General features: G+C 39.0%; 1 protein-coding gene across 2 annotated transcripts in view; it reads left to right on the top strand.

Annotated features, from left to right (window-relative positions):
* The window catches only part of PLCL1 (phospholipase C like 1 (inactive)), a 364743-nt gene that overhangs the window by 342290 nt on the left and 4322 nt on the right, over positions 1-18131 (top strand). The window lies entirely within an intron of this gene.

Genomic DNA, 18131 nt, shown 5'->3' on the forward strand with positions numbered 1-18131 from the left:
TATTCCATCTTCATGGTACTAGTCACATTTCAGTTGCTCAGTAGCCACATGTGCTTTGTAACTGTTATATTGGACAGTAGAGATATAGAATATTTCCATCATTGCAGAAAGGTACTTTAGCAAACATTGTCTGGGCTACAGAGTTATACCAGAATTAAAAAATAAAGTAAGAGAGTCCCTCACTGTTAATTCCTTAGAGAATAGAAGATATCTGTATCTATTTCTTCACATATATATGGACAAAAGATACCTATCTGGAACAAAATAGCCCACTTTTGGCTGTGGGGCAAGGTACAAATCTCAGGTTAGTCTGGTCTTCAAAATGAGGAATGGGGCTTGGTTTTAAACTAGAGATAGATTTCCTTTTCCTTTAGTATTATGAATGTTGAGGTTTAGCATTCTTAGAGTTTTCATTTTTATATTTATGAGCAATTTGTCTGCAGTAACTACAGGCTTTTGATATTTTTTCCTTTTTATTAAAAAAAAACCTGACTATATAATATAAACCTTCTGTGGTTTATAGAGATGAGAAATGTTGGAAACTATTCCTTTAAAATAATCTAGCAGCGCTTGGACCCTCCACAGCCGGGAGAACTAATGTCAACTTCACCGCAGCCAAGCTCCACTTTTCCAAGTACAAGGGGAAAAAGAAGAGACTGAAATGTGGGTAAAGAGGAAGGAAATCCGCTGTGATGGTTCAGTACCCTTGAAGTTGACATTAGGGGAAGACTTTATTAAAAACTATGCAACCTGAAACTGAGGATTAAAAAAAATAATATGTCATGGTGGAGGATATGGTTCTGTTGCCGCTCCTAAAGGTCATCCTTTAAAGGGAGCCGAGACGGCTGCCAGGACCCATTGATTTCTCTCAGTGCTGAAACATCGTCTGGCAGGTGTCAGCCTGGCTGCTCCAACATGTAAATATGGAAAGTTGAAGGACAAGGAAGAATGGCTCAGGGGATAGTGCTAGGAGATGGCTAGAATGTGTTGGTGTTTGTTCTGAATAGATATGACATACATTTTTACATAAGCAGAACAATGAACATGCCTCTATGAAATAAACAAATATTTTCCTTAGAGGAATGCAGCTTCTCAAGTATCCAGGGTAACAAAGTTTTAAAGCCCTGACTAGGTATATACAGTTCCTTTAATTTGTCTCTGATGAGGTTTTTTTGCCTTGTTAAGTAGGTCATTTCCTTAATGACCATAACACTGCTTTATTTTTCTTGTATTCATCTTCACTTTCCCCTGTACTCCAGCCATGAACAACCCTCTGCAATTCTCCAAATATCGTATGGTTGTTCCTGCTTCCTGAGGGTGATTTTACTCAGAGGCTAACCTTTATGATTTTTTTCAAGTTACTCAGAAAACAAAGAAAGAGGGGTAAAGAAGGAGTAACACAACGTGTTGTCCCCAGGGACAGTCATGGGGATTTTCCAAGGTGCCATGTGGAGGGAGCCATCCCTATCTTGGTGCTTCTCTCATTTCCATTTGGGTTCCAAATCTGAGGTGCTAACATTCATGCTGCACTATTAACAAGTTAAAAATGATAAACTGTTTCCTAAAAAGATAGGCAACTGAGGAAAACTGGTTTTAGCTAGTATGGTGTGTGTGTGTGTGTGTGTGTGTGGTGGTGTGTTCTTAACCCCTTTGTACACTGGTAGTTATAAAACTAACATTTGCCCTCCCCTGTCCCGTGTTATTTCTAGTGTTGGTGTTTCAGGCACAGCAGGATGGGAGAAGGGCAACGAGGAGTGTCCATGGGGTTGTTGTTCAGTCACTAAGTCTTGTCCGACTCTTTGTGACCCCATGAACTGTAGCATGCCAGGCTTCCCTGTCCTTCACTATCTCCCAGAGTTTGCTCAAACTCATGTCCATTGAGCCAGTGATACCATCCAACTATCTCATCCTCTGTTGCCCGCTTCTCCTCTTGCCCTCATTTTTTTCCCTAGCATCAGTCTTTTCCAATGAGTCAGCTCTTCTCATCAGGTGGCCAAACTATTGGAGTTTCAGCATCAGTCCTTCCAATGAGTATTCTGGGTTGATTTCCTTTAGGATCGACTGGTTTGATCTCCTTCAACCCATATCGTAAATGCATAATGATAATATGTCCTGAATGCTGAATCATGCTAATAACTCCTTTCAAGTAGAGGAAAAATCTTTATGTCTTAGAGCTATCAACAAATTATTTAAACTTGAGAGCTTTACACCATATTAGGTTAAGTTATGCATGTTAAAATCCAAACAGCAAGTATAAAGTTACTGCCTTATACATGAAAGAGACATTTATATTTTAACCTATTTATTGTTATGTGAAACAAATTTATTGAACATTTTACAATTAGTTTTTTCTCCTTTCACCAAATTGATAAAGCTGATAGCTTTTTAAAATTTTTTTGCTTTGAAGAGCCAAGACTGTTATGATATTGTAAGTTCTCAGAACTTATTTGAAGTCACTCTTACATACTTAGAATGATTGAGGTCCGAATCCACAAAAAAGCAGAGGAATTAACCAAATGGTGTTAGAAGGCCGCTACTAACCATTGAAACAGACTTTGTGGACAGACAGAAGCTTCCTACCTAAGCCCCAAACAGGGGAGCCACCTGGTGGACAATGTGAGAACACTTCATTTTTCAGGAGTAGTTGAATGCATAGGCCATATGCAATCCCTGCTTTTTTAAGTTTTTAGGTAGATTTATTGATATATTTAAATTAGTATGCTTTACATGTTTAATTGCTGAGTAACTTTTTCACTTCATACAAATAACAGGCTCTGAAATAAGGACAAGGAACATTATTAGGACACTATGAAAATCAAATGAGAACAACAATCAGTCCAAGAAGGAGAGGCTTTTAGTTATTCCATTTCACGTTTTGTCTGTGTTCTCTCACAGTTCATTGTTCAGTTTGACTGTGTTTATGCATAAAAAATGGCTTCTATACATACTTTAAGCTCCCCTCTGGCTACTTGACTTCCTATCTCTCTCTTCGCCTACACTGCCAAACTTCTTAACAAGGTTGTTTATACTTGCTGTATGCACTTCCTTACCTCCCACGCACTCCTTAGTCAACTTTAATCTGTCTTCTCCCCCTGACACTCCATTAAATTGTTCTCACCAGAGTCACCAGTCACCTTCTTGTCACGAGATCTCGTGGATGTGTGTCAGCTTTTATCTCCCTTCACTACTTGGGAACATTCTGAGGGCTGATCACTCCCTCCTTCTTGCCTCACTGCTTTCCTTGATTTAGGGGATATCCTCTGGACATTCCTGGCCTTCCTCTTACATCTCTGGCTTTTCATCTCAGGATTTTTGCAGGTTACCTTTCCTCTACTCTTCTATTAAATTCTGGTGTTTCTTAGGGTTCTAGGCTAGGCTTTCTCACTCCATCCTCTCTTTCTGGGTCATACTGTCCATGCAAGTGGTTTCTATTGCCCCCTCTATGCTATTGAATCCAAAGTGTATATCTTTGGTCCAAGTGTCTCTTCCTACCCTTTTAGATGACCGCCACTCCCCACCCATCCCTCCCAACTACCTATCAGGTATTGCACTCTGGAGGTCTCTCAGCCATGGAGAGGTCAGCTCAAACTGTGCTCATCTCCACCCACGTCTCCTGCCTGCCCTCCACGACACCTCTGCTATTCCTACTTGAATGAGTGAATGACAACTCTCAGCAAGCCAAATAAAAGTCCTGGGGTAATCCTTGATCTTTTCCCCAAACCTCCACTTCTAAGCAGTTACCAAGCGTCACTGGTCAGCCTCCTAAGAGGTCTCCATTCCCATAGCTATTGCCTTAATTATTTATCACTCTGGTTAGTGAAGAACCTTTCCTTCCCCATCTACCCTTGTCCTACTCCAGAACACAAAACCTGGGAGACCTTTCTAAAGGTCTGGTCATGGCCATTCTGCCTTCTTAAAGCCCCACCATGGTTTTCCATGGCTCCTCCTGCAAACTTCTTACCTTCCCCTGTGGAGCTCTTTGTGACCTCCTCCGTTCCAGCTTTGCCTCTCATCACCTTCCTCTTCTGAGCGCTACCCCAGCCACACTGGACTTTCCCCTTGGAGGTACCAGTTACACTGTCCTGCTGAGCAGTTATAAGGCCGTCCCTCTGCTGTTATTACTGCCCCCTGGGAGCCTTTGTTCACACACTTGCATTGGGCACTTCACCCGCGCCCCCTCTGTGAGCTAAGGTGCTAAGTCTTCAGGAGATGTTTTCTGATACGGCGACTTCACCCCCCCGCCCCCCGCCCCCTGCCATCAGGGTTAGGATCTTTGTCACGTGTTTTCCACAGTCCTCTGTTCTTTCCCTAACAGAACACTTTTATTGCTTCCTTATTTCTTTCCCACTGGATGACAGTCTGTCTTATTTAAAATAATGAGGTAATGAATTTTAACACAGTGATTTTGAATTGAGCCCTAATTAGTAAATGATAGACACTGGGTATATAAGGTGAACTCAGAGAACATCTCATCCCATTCAATGTTTAATAGAGCAGGAACCGGCCCCTCACAGGAGTGAATGATATTCCCAAGGTCACACAGCTGATTCATGACGTGTTGCTCGTCTTTGCACTGCACTGCACAGCACTGCATCAGCTATAATCCCTGTCCTTTCTTTTTGACCGATTCTGGTTTTCTCTACAAGAAGCTTAAGAAAGCCTTAGCTTGGGCAGAAGTGTGCTTTTAACTTTGTTTCAGTAGTTTTTTTTTTTTTTTTGGCTTGAGTTACAGGGAACCAGGGACTCATTCAGGCTTTTTCAGGTGAGACTGTGACAATGTGGGCAACTCATCTCCTGGGAAGAAGGGGAGCCACAGAATGGGCAGCCTCACCGAACCGTGGCTAGAAGATCATGACAGTGCGAGCAGGCTTTAGGGCATTGTGTTATCTTTTCCTCTCTTAGGAATAAGAATTTAGGAATTTTCACTCTAGTTCTGTGGCCTTAGGTTCAGATCTCTCTCCTTCTTTCCTCTATTTTCTAGCACCTCTTTTTGTGAGCAACTAAGGCTCACAAAAGTCATACCTTTGACTATACAATGACGGTCCGTATAGTCAAAGTTATGGTTTTTCCAGTAGTCATGTATGGATGTGAGAGTTGGACCATAAAGAAGGCTGAGTGTCAAAGAATTGATGCTTTTGAACTGTGGTGTTGGAGAAGACTCTTGAGAGTTCCTTGGACTGCAAGGAGATCAAAACCAGTCAATCCTAAAGGAAATCAGTCCAGAATATTCATTGAAAGGATTGATGCTGAAGTTGAAGCTCCAATACTTTGGTCATCTGATGCAAAAAGCCGACTCATTGGAAAAGACCCTGATGCTGGGAAAGACTGAAGGCAGGAAGAGAAGGGGAAGACAGAGGACGAGATGGTTGGATGGCATCACTGACTCAAAGGACATGAGTTTGAGCAAGCTTTGGGTTGATGGTGAAGGACGATGATGCCTGGTGTGCTGCAGTCCTTGGGGTCGCAAAGGACTGAATGAACAACAACAACAACAGCTAAGGCTTTTCCAGTTTTCCTGGCTCAATTTCTGAGAGAGTTCATCTAATTGGTTTGACTAATTATTGTCACTGCTGCCTGGAGTCAGGCCAGTTCATCAGTCACTGATCCCCTGTTGATGGGCCACTCTTGGCCCAGTGTGATGCTTGGTTTAACCAGTCACGGCTGGGAGGTGGGCTTTTTCTTTTTCCAATCTTTTTCTAAATTTATTTTTAATTGAAGGATAATTACAATATTGTGTTGGTTTCTGCCATACATCAACATGGATCAGTCATAGGTATATATATGTCTCCTCCCTCTTAAGCCTCCCTTCCACCTCCCACCCCATCACACCCCTCTAGGTTATCATAGAGCCCCAGTTTGAATTCCCTGAGTTATACAGCAAATTGCCACTGGCTATCTATTTTACATATGTTAGTGTATATGTTTCCATGCTACTCTTGGGAGATGGGTTTTAAAGCACAGAGCAAAGCCATCCAGCTCAAGGTCAGCCTGGTGCTGTTTTTTTAGAAGGAGTCTGTGGTCTTGGACAAGGTCATGCAAGGCTTGTCAAATGGAGTTCTGGATCCTTAATTTGGGGATAATTTAAAGTTCCTCTAAAAATGTGGAAGAATTTTTTGGTTTGTATAGCTAAGGCCTAAAAATATACCAGCTACTGAAATATTGAAATTGAAGTTTCTGATAGTTTGATTTTCAGAGTCATCTATTCTTGGAAGAAATCTGAGGCTTGCCTAGGAAGAACAGCATGACATTCATAAAACTGAATGGGCTTAGTGAATGTACAGTGAACTTTTCCAGGCGTCTGTATTTATAAAGTTGATTTAAAAATAAGAATATAAGAGTGATGGTATTTGACATTCAGAAGAAATGTTTTGACAAGTGTATGTGATGATTTAGTGGTGCATATTCTGGGGAGTGGACAGGAGTGAAGCTGTGGAGATAAATGTATGTCTTTAAGGAAGTGGTACTTATTGCTGTGAACTTGCCTGTTAAGTTTCCCCAGGCACTCTCCCGTCACTCATGCTTTTGCTCTAACTCACATAGCTGGATCATTATTTTCAAGATACTAAGAATGTGAAACTTGAATGGATTCTGGATTTTTTTAAACATCTGTAAAAGATGTTTTGGTACATTTGAGCAAATTTAAGTGCATCGCTTTCAAATTAAATGACTGAATGAATGCTAGCTTTGTTGGGGGCTATGATAGTATTGTGGTTACACAGAATCCTTATTTTCATGACATGCCTACTGAGGTATACAGGATGAAGTATACACAGATAGATGGATAGCAATAGATAAGTTGATTACGCCAACATGACATAATATGGACAACTGAGAAATTTAGATGCTATTATGTTAACTTGCGAGTAGCATGATTTTTGAAATAAACATTAAAAAGCATGAAGAAAATGTGTTGCTAATAGTTTGGTATTGTGGATGGCTTGAGTTTGAGATCTGAAACTTGAGAAAGTCTCAGATGAGCAAACGCAGGTCTTGACATTTTCTTGGAGTAACAGTAATCTGGTCTTTAACCAAATGTGCTACTGGATTTGGGCCATCAACAGTGAATACCTCATTAATGACTAAATCTCTAAACAGTCACTGTGGAGGGAGCTGAGTTGGCTGCAGCTCGATTTAACTGTTAATAAAAAGTAGCCCAATTCATTTAATAAAGAAATGGGTGGAGCGTACAAGGTGGTTGACTTTTGACAGTGTCTTGCTGATATCTCTTTGGCCGCTGTAACCAACACCGAACCTAGGAGTCATGCCCATGTAAATGGGTGCCCATAGAGCCACTGGATAGGCCAGTTGGCCCACGCCATGATGCACTCCTAAAGGGGACAGTTTCAGCCTTTGTAAAAGCATTATGGTTTGGCAGAGAATAAAGAATAAGTGTCCTTGGTAGAGGGCAGGTCTAGACCAGATGTAGTACGTCTGTCATTGGGCTGCAGGGGATGCTGTTCACACAAACAGTGTGAAAGGTGCCCCTGGAGTGGTGCAATGCAGGGCCAGATGTCACAAGAAGCCACTTGCTTACTGAACGTCTCAGCACTGTGACCGCTAAGCAGTTGAAACCATTTTGTGATCTGATGTTCACTCTTTTATTAATGTAGCTACACTCTTATTCTGGCATTTTTGAGATTTATCTTTTGGGTGAATAAAAAAGCCAATACTTTAAGCAATGCTATCAGTAATTTCTTAAACTAAAATGTTACCAAGTGAACTCCAGAATGAATTTTAAAAAATATCCTTCTAATATTAGTAACTACCTTTCTAGGCTTTGTCTGTTCTGAGGTTTGAGGCATCCTACATCTTTCAGGCCATTGTGGATAATCTTTTTAAAGTGAAAATTGAAAGATGCTCAACATCACTCATTATCAGAGAAATGCAAATCAAAACCACTATGAGGTACCATTTCACACCAGTCAGAATGGCTGCAATCCAAAAGTCTACAAGTAATAAATGCTGGAGAGGGTGTGGAGAAAAGGGAAACCTCTTACACGGTTGGTGGGAATGCAAACTAGTACAGCCACTATGGAGAACAGTGTGGAGATTCCTTAAAAAACTGGAAATAGAACTGCCTTATGATCCAGCAATCCCACTGCTGGGCATACACACTGAGGAAACCAGAAGGGAAAGAGACACATGTACCCCAATGTTCATCGCAGCACTGTTTATAATAGCCAGGACATGGAAGCAACCTAGATGTCCATCAGCAGATGAATGGATAAGAAAGCTGTGGTACATATACACAATGGAGTATTACTCAGCCATTAAAAAGAATAGATTGGAATCAGTTCTAATGAGGTGGATGAAACTGGAGCCTATTATACAAAGTGAAGTAAGCCAGAAAGAAAAACACCAATACAGTATACTAACACATATATATGGAATTTAGAAAGATGGTAACAATAACCCTGTGTACGAGACAGCAAAAGAGACACTGATGTATAGAACAGTCTTATGGACTCTGTGGGAGAGGGAGAGGGTGGGAAGATTTGGGAGAATGGCATTGAAACATGTAAAATATCATGTATGAAACGAGTTGCCAGTCCAGGTTCGATGCACGATACTGGATGCTTGGGGCTGGTGCACTGGGACGACCCAGAGGGATGGTATGGGGAGGGAGGAGGGAGGAGGGTTCAGGATGGGGAACACATGTATACCTGTGGTGGATTCATTTCGATATTTGGCAAAACTAATACAATTATGTAAAGTTTAAAAATAAAATAAAATTAAAAAAAAATAAAGTGAAAATTGCATGAATTGGCAAAACAGAGGTTTTTATATTAAGAGAAGCTCACGCTGTGTTTGGCTTGCAGCACTCAAGATAGTCATTCATTATACAAGGAAAGTTAATTTGAGATATTATGATATATTTTTTGTGATGATGACCATCTATTACTAAAGTTTCATTTAAAGTACAATTAATAGCCTTTGTCACCTTGCTAAAGGTTGATGTTACTCTTTTGTCCTTTCTAACTAGAGCTGTTGACAAAAGGCAGATGATCACAATAATGGGAAGCAAAGAGCAGGGAAATCAACAGGCAGTGGCTTCTTATTGTTTTATTGAATGGTTCTTTGTCAAAATGCCTGCAAGAGAATTCTCAGGATATCAGTATCACCGCACAAACATAAATTCATAAAGCTTTCTGCAGTGGAATCGTACTTTTAAGGTTTAGCTTGGGGTTTTCTATTATTCAGCTCGGTGGTGTTGAAGCAATTTTGTTGACATTTTCTGTAAGTGGATTAGGCTCACAGTCATTTGCCCAAAGCAGACAGATGGCTTCTTAAACAGAGTACCCTTGCAGAAATCTATCTTCTGGTATCTTCAGAAATATAACAGGTCTGTCACAAAAGATAATGCTTGTCATTAATTTTTTTTTGGTGACAGATGATTTCAGTTCATTTTAAATTTCTCATCTGGCTTAAATGAAACAGCTGTTTTTTTAATCTCAGTAGTGAGCAGCGCTTCCACATTTTACACTGAACAATGTTGTAACTTCTAAACTACAAAAAATAAACTTTCATAGGAGGGAGGATTATAGGGTCTAGGATTCTCCAAGGTAAGTTCCCACATGAATGCAATTGTTACTCTTTTTATTTTAAACATTATGAGATTTTTCATGGGGCTAAGGGTGATCAATCCTGAATTTTATTCTCAATAATGGTTTATTCCCCCTGACTTTACCAACTTGCTTTTTTTAAGCTTCAAATTACTTTATGTTTCCTTACATTTTAGAAGGTAAATACAGTAGACATCTATAACATCTATAGATGTTTATAATGGTACGGATAGTGAAACATTGCATTTACTGAAAGCTTTAAATTTTCAGTTTGTAGACTAATAGTAATAGCTAACAACCTGTAGAGTTTACCATGTATGCCAGGCATTGTTCTAAACAATTCACATGTATTATCTCTCTTAATCTTGCTTTTAACCCTGGAGATGGGTACAATTATCATAGTCATTTTATGGATGAGAAAACTGAGGCCTCAAATGACCTTGCTAATACTTGGTGGGTTTTTGTTCAAGGAGTCTAACAGGTGGCACAGTGTTCTCTAAAATGAAAACCAATCATCTTCTCCACACTTTCCCTACTCATGAATCTTCTATCATTGCTTCTGTATTGCAAATTTCTGAAAATTTGGCTCAGATTAAAATTATTGTATTATTCCAAACTTTGTACCCATGTTGAAGGAAAAGGTCAGATATCAAAGTATGAGCACCAATGTAGTATTTATGCTAAAGACATTCACAAGGTTCTCCCAAAGGACTTTTTATTCTTTTTTAAATCAAAAAGTCTTAAGCTATTTTCTCCTTCTCTACATTTCTAAAATCTATTAGATGACATGTGCAGCATAGCATGTAATGTACCTAAATACAAAGAAAAATAATGCAGTGAAGAAAAACCATCTGTTGTTCTGGGAAGCAGACATTATTAGTTATTTCCCTCATGCTTGTTTTTGTGCGAACCTGGGAAATATATTTATTTAGCTATCTTGAGTCCATTTCTTCATCTATGTAGTTATGAAAACATTATAACTATTCTTCAAAAATTTTAAATACTGACTGAGAGCTCTTACTTGGTGGAACAAAATGATGCTGTAACTAAATTAAACTTTATTGAGTATTTTCCACTTTCAATGTTTTTTTCCCAGTTTAAATTTCAAGGAAACAAATAAATTCTAAGTAATGAAATATAAGGAAAAATGGGATGTGTCAGACAATTTTGGTGCTGTGTCATAGAGGCAGTATACTTCTAGACCAATCACCTCCCATGCTATCTGTATCTGTAAGACTGTAGGAGGATTAAAGATTCAAGGTGATCATCAAAAGACCCTCACATCGTATTTCACTGATTGTAAGATGCCAGGAAAGAAATGAAGATGCCGCTCCATATTTCAAGCTGTTGTTCAGTTGTCGCTTTCACAGGGAAGCCTTGGCTAATACCCTAGACTACCTGTTCCTGCAGCATCCCGTTCCTTTAAGCACGTAGCTCAACTTGCAATTAGGCATAAATTTGTTTTTGTGACTTTTTGGTTTATGCCTATATCCCTTACTAAAGATTTATGTGGCCGGGGGTCATCTGTGCTCAACACGGTATCCCCAGATTCTAGCCTGATGGTTCTTAATAGGCACAGTACTGCCCCCTAGAGGGTGTTTAGGAACATTGTAGAGGTGACTTCCGGAGGGAGGGGGATTCTCCTGCCATTTAGTGGGAGAGGCCAGGAATGTTGGCTTTCCTACACTGTGCAGGATGGTGCAAAACAATGAAGAATTGCTCCATGTCCTTCAGGACTTTCTAGAGTCTTGCCTGACTGCACATTCTAAAATACAAATCAGAGGACTTTTGTAAATGATTGTTTAACAAGAAGTTATGTGAAAGGCCCAGTACCTGAGAAGGAGTTACTGAGAGGTAAGCCGAAATGAATAAAGATATTGTTTCCAAATTACTGAATAACGTATTCACTCTGGGCATTCTGTCTACCTGATTGTATAATTTCTATAATTGTAATATTGGAACAACCTGAAGTGAGATATTGGTTTTGATTTGATACTTTGTTATTATTGATAATCCATGATAAGCCTTCCACAGTATCCTGTGAAGTAGAAGCTGATATTATCAACCACAAGGAAAATGTCCTTTGAGGTTCTTTTGAAGATTTGGCAAATTTGATGAGATGTGCTGCTGCGGCTGCTGCTAAGTCGCTTCAGTCGTGTCCGACTCTGTGCGACCCTATAGACGGCAGCCCACCAGGCTCCCCTGTCCCTGGGATTCTCCAGGCAAGAACACTGGAGTGGGCTGCCATTTCCTTCTCCAGTGCATGAAAGTGAAAAGTGAAAGTGAAGTCGCTCAGTCGTGTCCAACTCTCTGCGACCCCATGGACTGCAGCCCACCAGGCTCCTCCGTCCATGGGATTTTCCAGGCTAGATGCTGGAGTGAGTTGCCATTGCCTTCTCAGCGATGAGCTGTATGGAACATTATTTACTTCTTAACTTGTGGGATTATCACATTTTTCTCTATGGTGAGATTCTGTACTTGTCTTGACATATTATCCCTATCTTAATTAAGATTATTTCCTTCCTTCTTTTATTATATGTAAGCAAGTCTGGTCTGTTGCCATTATTTGTTTATATACTGGTATCTATGTGGTACATCAGCATTGTCATTTCCTGTATTTTATGTGTGTAGAAAGGCATCTGGTCCTGTTATCTCTCTTTTAAATATTAATGAATCATATTAAGTAAGTAAAAGTATCTATCTACCTCATTATGGTTTCCTGAATGCCTGCTTGGGTGTTTACATGTTGAAATACAAATTATTTTATTTTAAATGACCATTCTTATTTTGGGCGGTGTGTATAGCTCAGTTGGTAAAGAATCCGCCTGCAATGCCGGAGACCCCGGTTCAATTCCTGGGTTGGGAATATCCTCTGGAGAAGGGATAGGCTACCCACTCCAGTATTCTTAGGCTTTCCTGTGGCTCAGCTGGTAAAGAATCTGCCTGCACTGTGGGAAACCTGGGTCTATGGAGTCGCAAAAAAGAGTTGGACATGACTGAGCAACTGAACAACAGTAATATATTATTAGTCTTTTATTTGGAGGAGGGCATGGCAACCCACTCCAGTATTCTTGCCTGGAGAATTCCCATGGACAGAGGCTCTTGGTGGATTTCAGTCCATGGGGTCACAAAGAGTCAGACACAACTGAGCGACTAAGCAGACAAGCAGAGTCTTTTATTTCTAGACTCTCAGTTTCGTTCCGTTGGTCTATGTGTCTTTTTATGACAGAACCATACTGTTTTGATTAGCTTTGTAACAGAGTTTGAAATCAGATGTATGATGCCTCCAACTTTGTTCTCTCTCAGGATTGCTTTGGTTATTTCGGATCTTTTTTGTTCTGTATGAATTTTTGTGTTATTTTTCTCTTCTTGTGAAAAATGCCACTGGAATTTTGGTAGGGATCACATTGAATCTATGGATGGTTTTGGGTAATATGACCATCTTAATAATTGTAATTCTGATCCATGATCATGGGATAGCTTCCCATTTATTTGTATTATCTTCAGTTTCTTTTATCAGTGCCTTTAGTTTTCAGTGTACAGATCTTTCACCTCCTATGTTAATTTTATTCCTAAGTATTTTATTATTTTTGATGCTATTGTAAATGGAATTATTTTATTTCTTTTGCTTTCTGATAGTTTGTTGTAGGTGTATAGAAATACAACTGATTATATTTTTATGTTGATTTTGTATCCTGCACCTTTACTGAATTCACTAATCAGTTCTAACAGTATTTTTATGGAGTCTTTAGGAGTTTCTATATAAAACATCAGGTCATCATTTTACTTCTTCCTTTCCAATCTGGATATCTTTTATTCCTTTTTCTTGCCTAATTGTTCTGGTTAAGTCTTCCAATATTATGCTGAATAGAAATAGTGAGAGTGGGCACTCTTGTCTTGTTCCTGATCTTAGAAGAAAAGCTTTCAACCTTTTACTATTGACAGTTAGAACCAGACATGGAACAATGGACTGGTTCCAAAATGGGAAAGGATTATGTCAAGATTGTATACTGTCACTCTGCTTATTTAACTTATATGCAGAGTGCATCATGCAAAATGCTGGGCTGAATGTAGCACAAACTGGAACCAAGATTTCAGGGAGAAATATCAATAACCTAGATATACAGATGACACCACGCTTATGGCAGAAAGCGAAGAGGAACTGAAAAGCCTCTTGATGAAAGTGAAAGAGGAGAGTGAAAAAGCTGGCTTAAAACTCAACATTCAAAAAACTAAGATCATGGCATCTGGTCCCATCACTTCATGGCAAGTAGATGGGGAATCAGTGACAGACTTTATTTTCTTGGGCTCCAAAATTACTGCAGAAGGTGATAGTAGCCATGAAATTAAAAGACACTTGTTCCTTGGAAGAAAAGCTATGACCAACCTAGACAGCATATTAAAAAGCAGAGACACTACTTTGCTGACAAAGGTCTGTCTAGTCAAAGCTATGGTTTTTCCAGTAGTCAGGTATGGATGTGAGAGTTGGACCATAAAGAAAGCTGAGTGCCAAAGAATTGATGCTTTTGAACTGTAGTGTTGAAGAACACTCTTGAGAGTCCCTTGGACTGCAAGGAGATCCTATCAATCAATCCTAAAGGAAATCAGCCCTGAATATTCATTGGAAGGACTGATGCTGAAGCTGAAGCTCCAATACTTTGGTCACCTGATGTGAAGAACTGACTCATTGGAAAAGACCCTGATGCTGGGAAAGATTGAAGGCAGGAGAAAGGGACAACAGAGGATAAGATGGTTGGATGGCATCATCGACTGGATGGACATGAGTTTGAGCAAGTTCCGGGAGTTGGTGATGGACAGGGAAGCCTGGTGTGCTGCAGTCCATGGGGTCACAAAGAGTCGGACATGATTGAGCGACTGAACTGAACTGAACTGATGGTGTTACCTGTGGGCTTGTCACATATGTCCTTTTGTATATTGAAGTACATTCCATATATACTCAATTTATTGAGAGTTTTGTCATGAAATGATGTAGAATTTTGTCAAATGATTTTTAGGCATCTGTTGAAATGATCATATAATTTTTATATTTCATTGTGTTAAAGTGATGCAATTATGTTATTATTAGGGAGTAGTATTTAAATAATGTTAAACTACTTCATTTACATATAGGACTGTATATGTTTAAGTGTATTAGTCAACTCAGTTGTGTCTGACTCTTTGTGACCCCATGGAGCCTACCAGGCTCCTCCATCCATGGAATTCTCCAGGCAAGAATACTGGAGTGAGTAAGCCATTCCTTTCTCTAGGGGATCTTCCTGACCCAAGGCTCAAACCCAGGTCTTTTGCACCACAAACAGATTCTTTACTGCCTGAGCCGCCAGGGAAGCCCAGTACTCTCTCTCTCTCTCTATATATATATGCATACTCACACAATGACACAATAGTTGTCTACTCTATATTGAAAACTAATTAAAAAAAACATGGTTAATACAAAGGTTGTTATTTGAGAAAGACGTGTGGAAAAAGAAAATCTTATTTACCAGGTCTTAAAAGATATGTCATCAAATTTAACTTTCAAACATAATTTTTATTATGTTGAATATTAATAGAGTATGACTTCATATTTTTTAGAACCTTTTGTATGGTTGTTATTAAACAAGTCTTTCTGTTTTATTCTTTAATGTTTTGTGGCATTGAATTATTCTAAAATTTTTTTTGAAATATCTTCTACATTTTGTAAATTATTCTTCTTTCAGATCTAAGTTCTCAGATACTAAAAATACTTACTTAGGTTCTGTTTCCATAATCTTCAGAGATATTTGATTAATTGGAGTTCTGACAAATACTAAAATGTGTCATAAGGATAATTTAAAAAACTGAACTGTATAAAAATTATAAAATCTAATGGCTCAGGTAAACATGTCCAGTGTAGTTCACTTTTTTCTTCCTATAAAAAGGAAATAGTTTAATGCTTTATGTGATAAAGATTTGAAAAGCAGTGTTTTTTCTTTTTTTTTTAAGTTCAGAGTTTCAGGAGAAGAATAACACAAAAAGTTCCATTAAGTCAATACTCTTAGACCAGAACTACTCTTCAACTACTCATCTATATTTCTTGAATGTTCATAGGGTAAAAATTCCCATTCTTAAGAGGCAAGTATAATGCCTCTTGGTTGACAAGGTCTTGAAAAATAATAAATCTGAGTATTGATAACTTTCTGCAATGAGAACTTCTATTTTTGTGCAGTCGAGGTATTTTGTACGTAATTTCCCCATGGCTACATCTCTGTGCCTGTTACTCTTGCTAACATGTTGTATACATTCTATACATAACTAGGCTTTCATTCTGGAGAGCAAGAATCCCAGGCTGTCTTTGCACAGTTTTACCCAATATTTCAGTAATGTAACATCAAGAGAAATATGTCTGTTTTGACACCAACACATTTTTGATTTGCTATTTTGATTTCTCAAATAAAGGACACTGTAATGGTTGTGTGTATCTCTTTAGAGCAAAACACTTACACCTTTTAGATGATACAGAGATTCCTCAAAAGCATGCTTTTTGAACAGTTATTAACTGTGCACAGCCCTCTACAATATGGTCATGTCCAGCAAATGGAGCTGGAATAAATAAAGAGGTACTAACACCATCATACTGTCTGTGGCCGATTTTTGCTGCAGTATTATCCAGGGGTGACTCTAGCTGTGGGTGGGTAGAATTTCAGGGGAATCTGTCTGCCATTGAGTGTGTGATGACGAATAGCCACACAAGCCTGCCTGGCGACAGTGTTGCATTTGTTTATGGGTGTCGTTGTGAATACGTGAGGGCCTCTCTATTCCCAGAGTCTTGATTAACTGCTTTAAATATTTGTGGTGTACTCTGAGACAACCCAGACATTTCCTTCACACATGACAAAGACACTAGTTATAATGTTCGACTGCTCTTTCATGCACTGATATCACAAGGAATTGTGCAGTTCATGGGAAAAATGGATATTAAAGACCATGGATGTCTTTTGTAAGTTACTCTGCCAGAATGTAGCCAAAACTATTTTAGACTGTTTTCAAACACTGGAGGGAAACTGCCTTTCTTAGTATGAACAGGAATAACACAAATTCTAAACGTCTTTTGGTAGATGATAAAATGTATTGTTATATAGCTAATAGCTGACTTGCATTTAGAATTCTAGCCTCTTTTATGGTTTTGAGATAATGGGTACAAATTGGTTTATGTTTAGTATATTGTGCTCAATAAGTATTAGCTTCTGTTTAGTATCGCAATAGCATTTTAAAGTTTTTAAATTTTTTTTATTGTGGTAAATGTCACATAATATAAAACATACTATTTTAACCATATTTAACTGTACAGTTCAGCAGCTTTAAGTACATTCACATTATTTTGCACCTCTCACCATCATCCATCTCCCGAATTTTTCACTTCCCTAAACTGAAACTCTGTCCCCATTAAACACTAACTCCCCATCCCCCTCCCCACTCACCCTACCTCCTGGGCCCTGACATCTACCAATGTACTTTCTGACTCTATGAATTTGTCTATTCTAGGTACCTCGTGTAAGTGGAATCAAACAGTATTTTCATCTAATGTATATTGGAATGCATTTTTAAGGTTAGCTTAATATGTGTCCTACAAATAGAGTGTGCCTTCTTCCCCTCCGCCCACCCCCCATGCTACACAGTAGGTTCTCATTAGTTATCTCTCTTATGCTAAGTTGCTTCAGTTGTGTCTGACTCTTTGTGACACTATGAACCGTAGCCTGCCAGGCTCCTCTGTCCCTGGGATTCTCCAGGCATGAATACTGGACTGGATTGTCATGCCCTCCTCCAGAGGATCTTCCAAACCCAGGAATCGAAGCCTGGTCTCTTACTTACAGCTCTGGCATTGACAGGTGGGTTCTTTACCACTATCACCACCTGGGAAGCCCATAGTAATATATAATCATTCCCAATCTGCCAATTCATCCCATCTTCTTTTTCCCCCCTTGGTGTCCATACATTTGTTCTCTACATCTGTGTGTATATTTCTGCTTTTTATTGTCAGTAATAATTTTAGTAGTAATAAAAATTGTGGTGGCATGGTAGTATATCAGTCCCATTTGCAATCTAAATGCATCACATATTTCTTGATTTCTAGATAATGTATTTTAACTGCAATTTAATGATATTGGAAAGATTTGGTTATGAATGCTTAATGTATCTTTTTTTAAAAAAACTCATTAATCATTACTAATTTTTAGATTCAAATTTCTGTAGTGATTTATGGTTTTCTATGATTCTAAGTGTTACTCTTTAAGTGTGTTGGGATTTCCATGGACTCTGACATTTGGAAGCCAAATAACCGTGGAGGTCATTGTTGGGGCTTTTGATAGTCCTCTTGTCTCAGCATCAGTCATCAGCATCAGTCTGCCTGAGATGCCCTTTATTACTTTTACTTTTCTTCAGATTGAAGCAGTCCTCATGTTTTCCCCTGAAGTGTCCCTAGTACTAGAGGAGAGATGCTAAACATTCCCTTGAGATCACTCATATATTGAAATGTTGGCAACAGCTTGACATTTCTTTCAAGTTGAGTATTCACTGGTCAGATTGTCCATT

This window comes from Bubalus kerabau, chromosome 3, assembly GCF_029407905.1.
Source record: "Bubalus kerabau isolate K-KA32 ecotype Philippines breed swamp buffalo chromosome 3, PCC_UOA_SB_1v2, whole genome shotgun sequence".
NCBI lineage: Eukaryota > Metazoa > Chordata > Mammalia > Artiodactyla > Bovidae > Bubalus > Bubalus kerabau.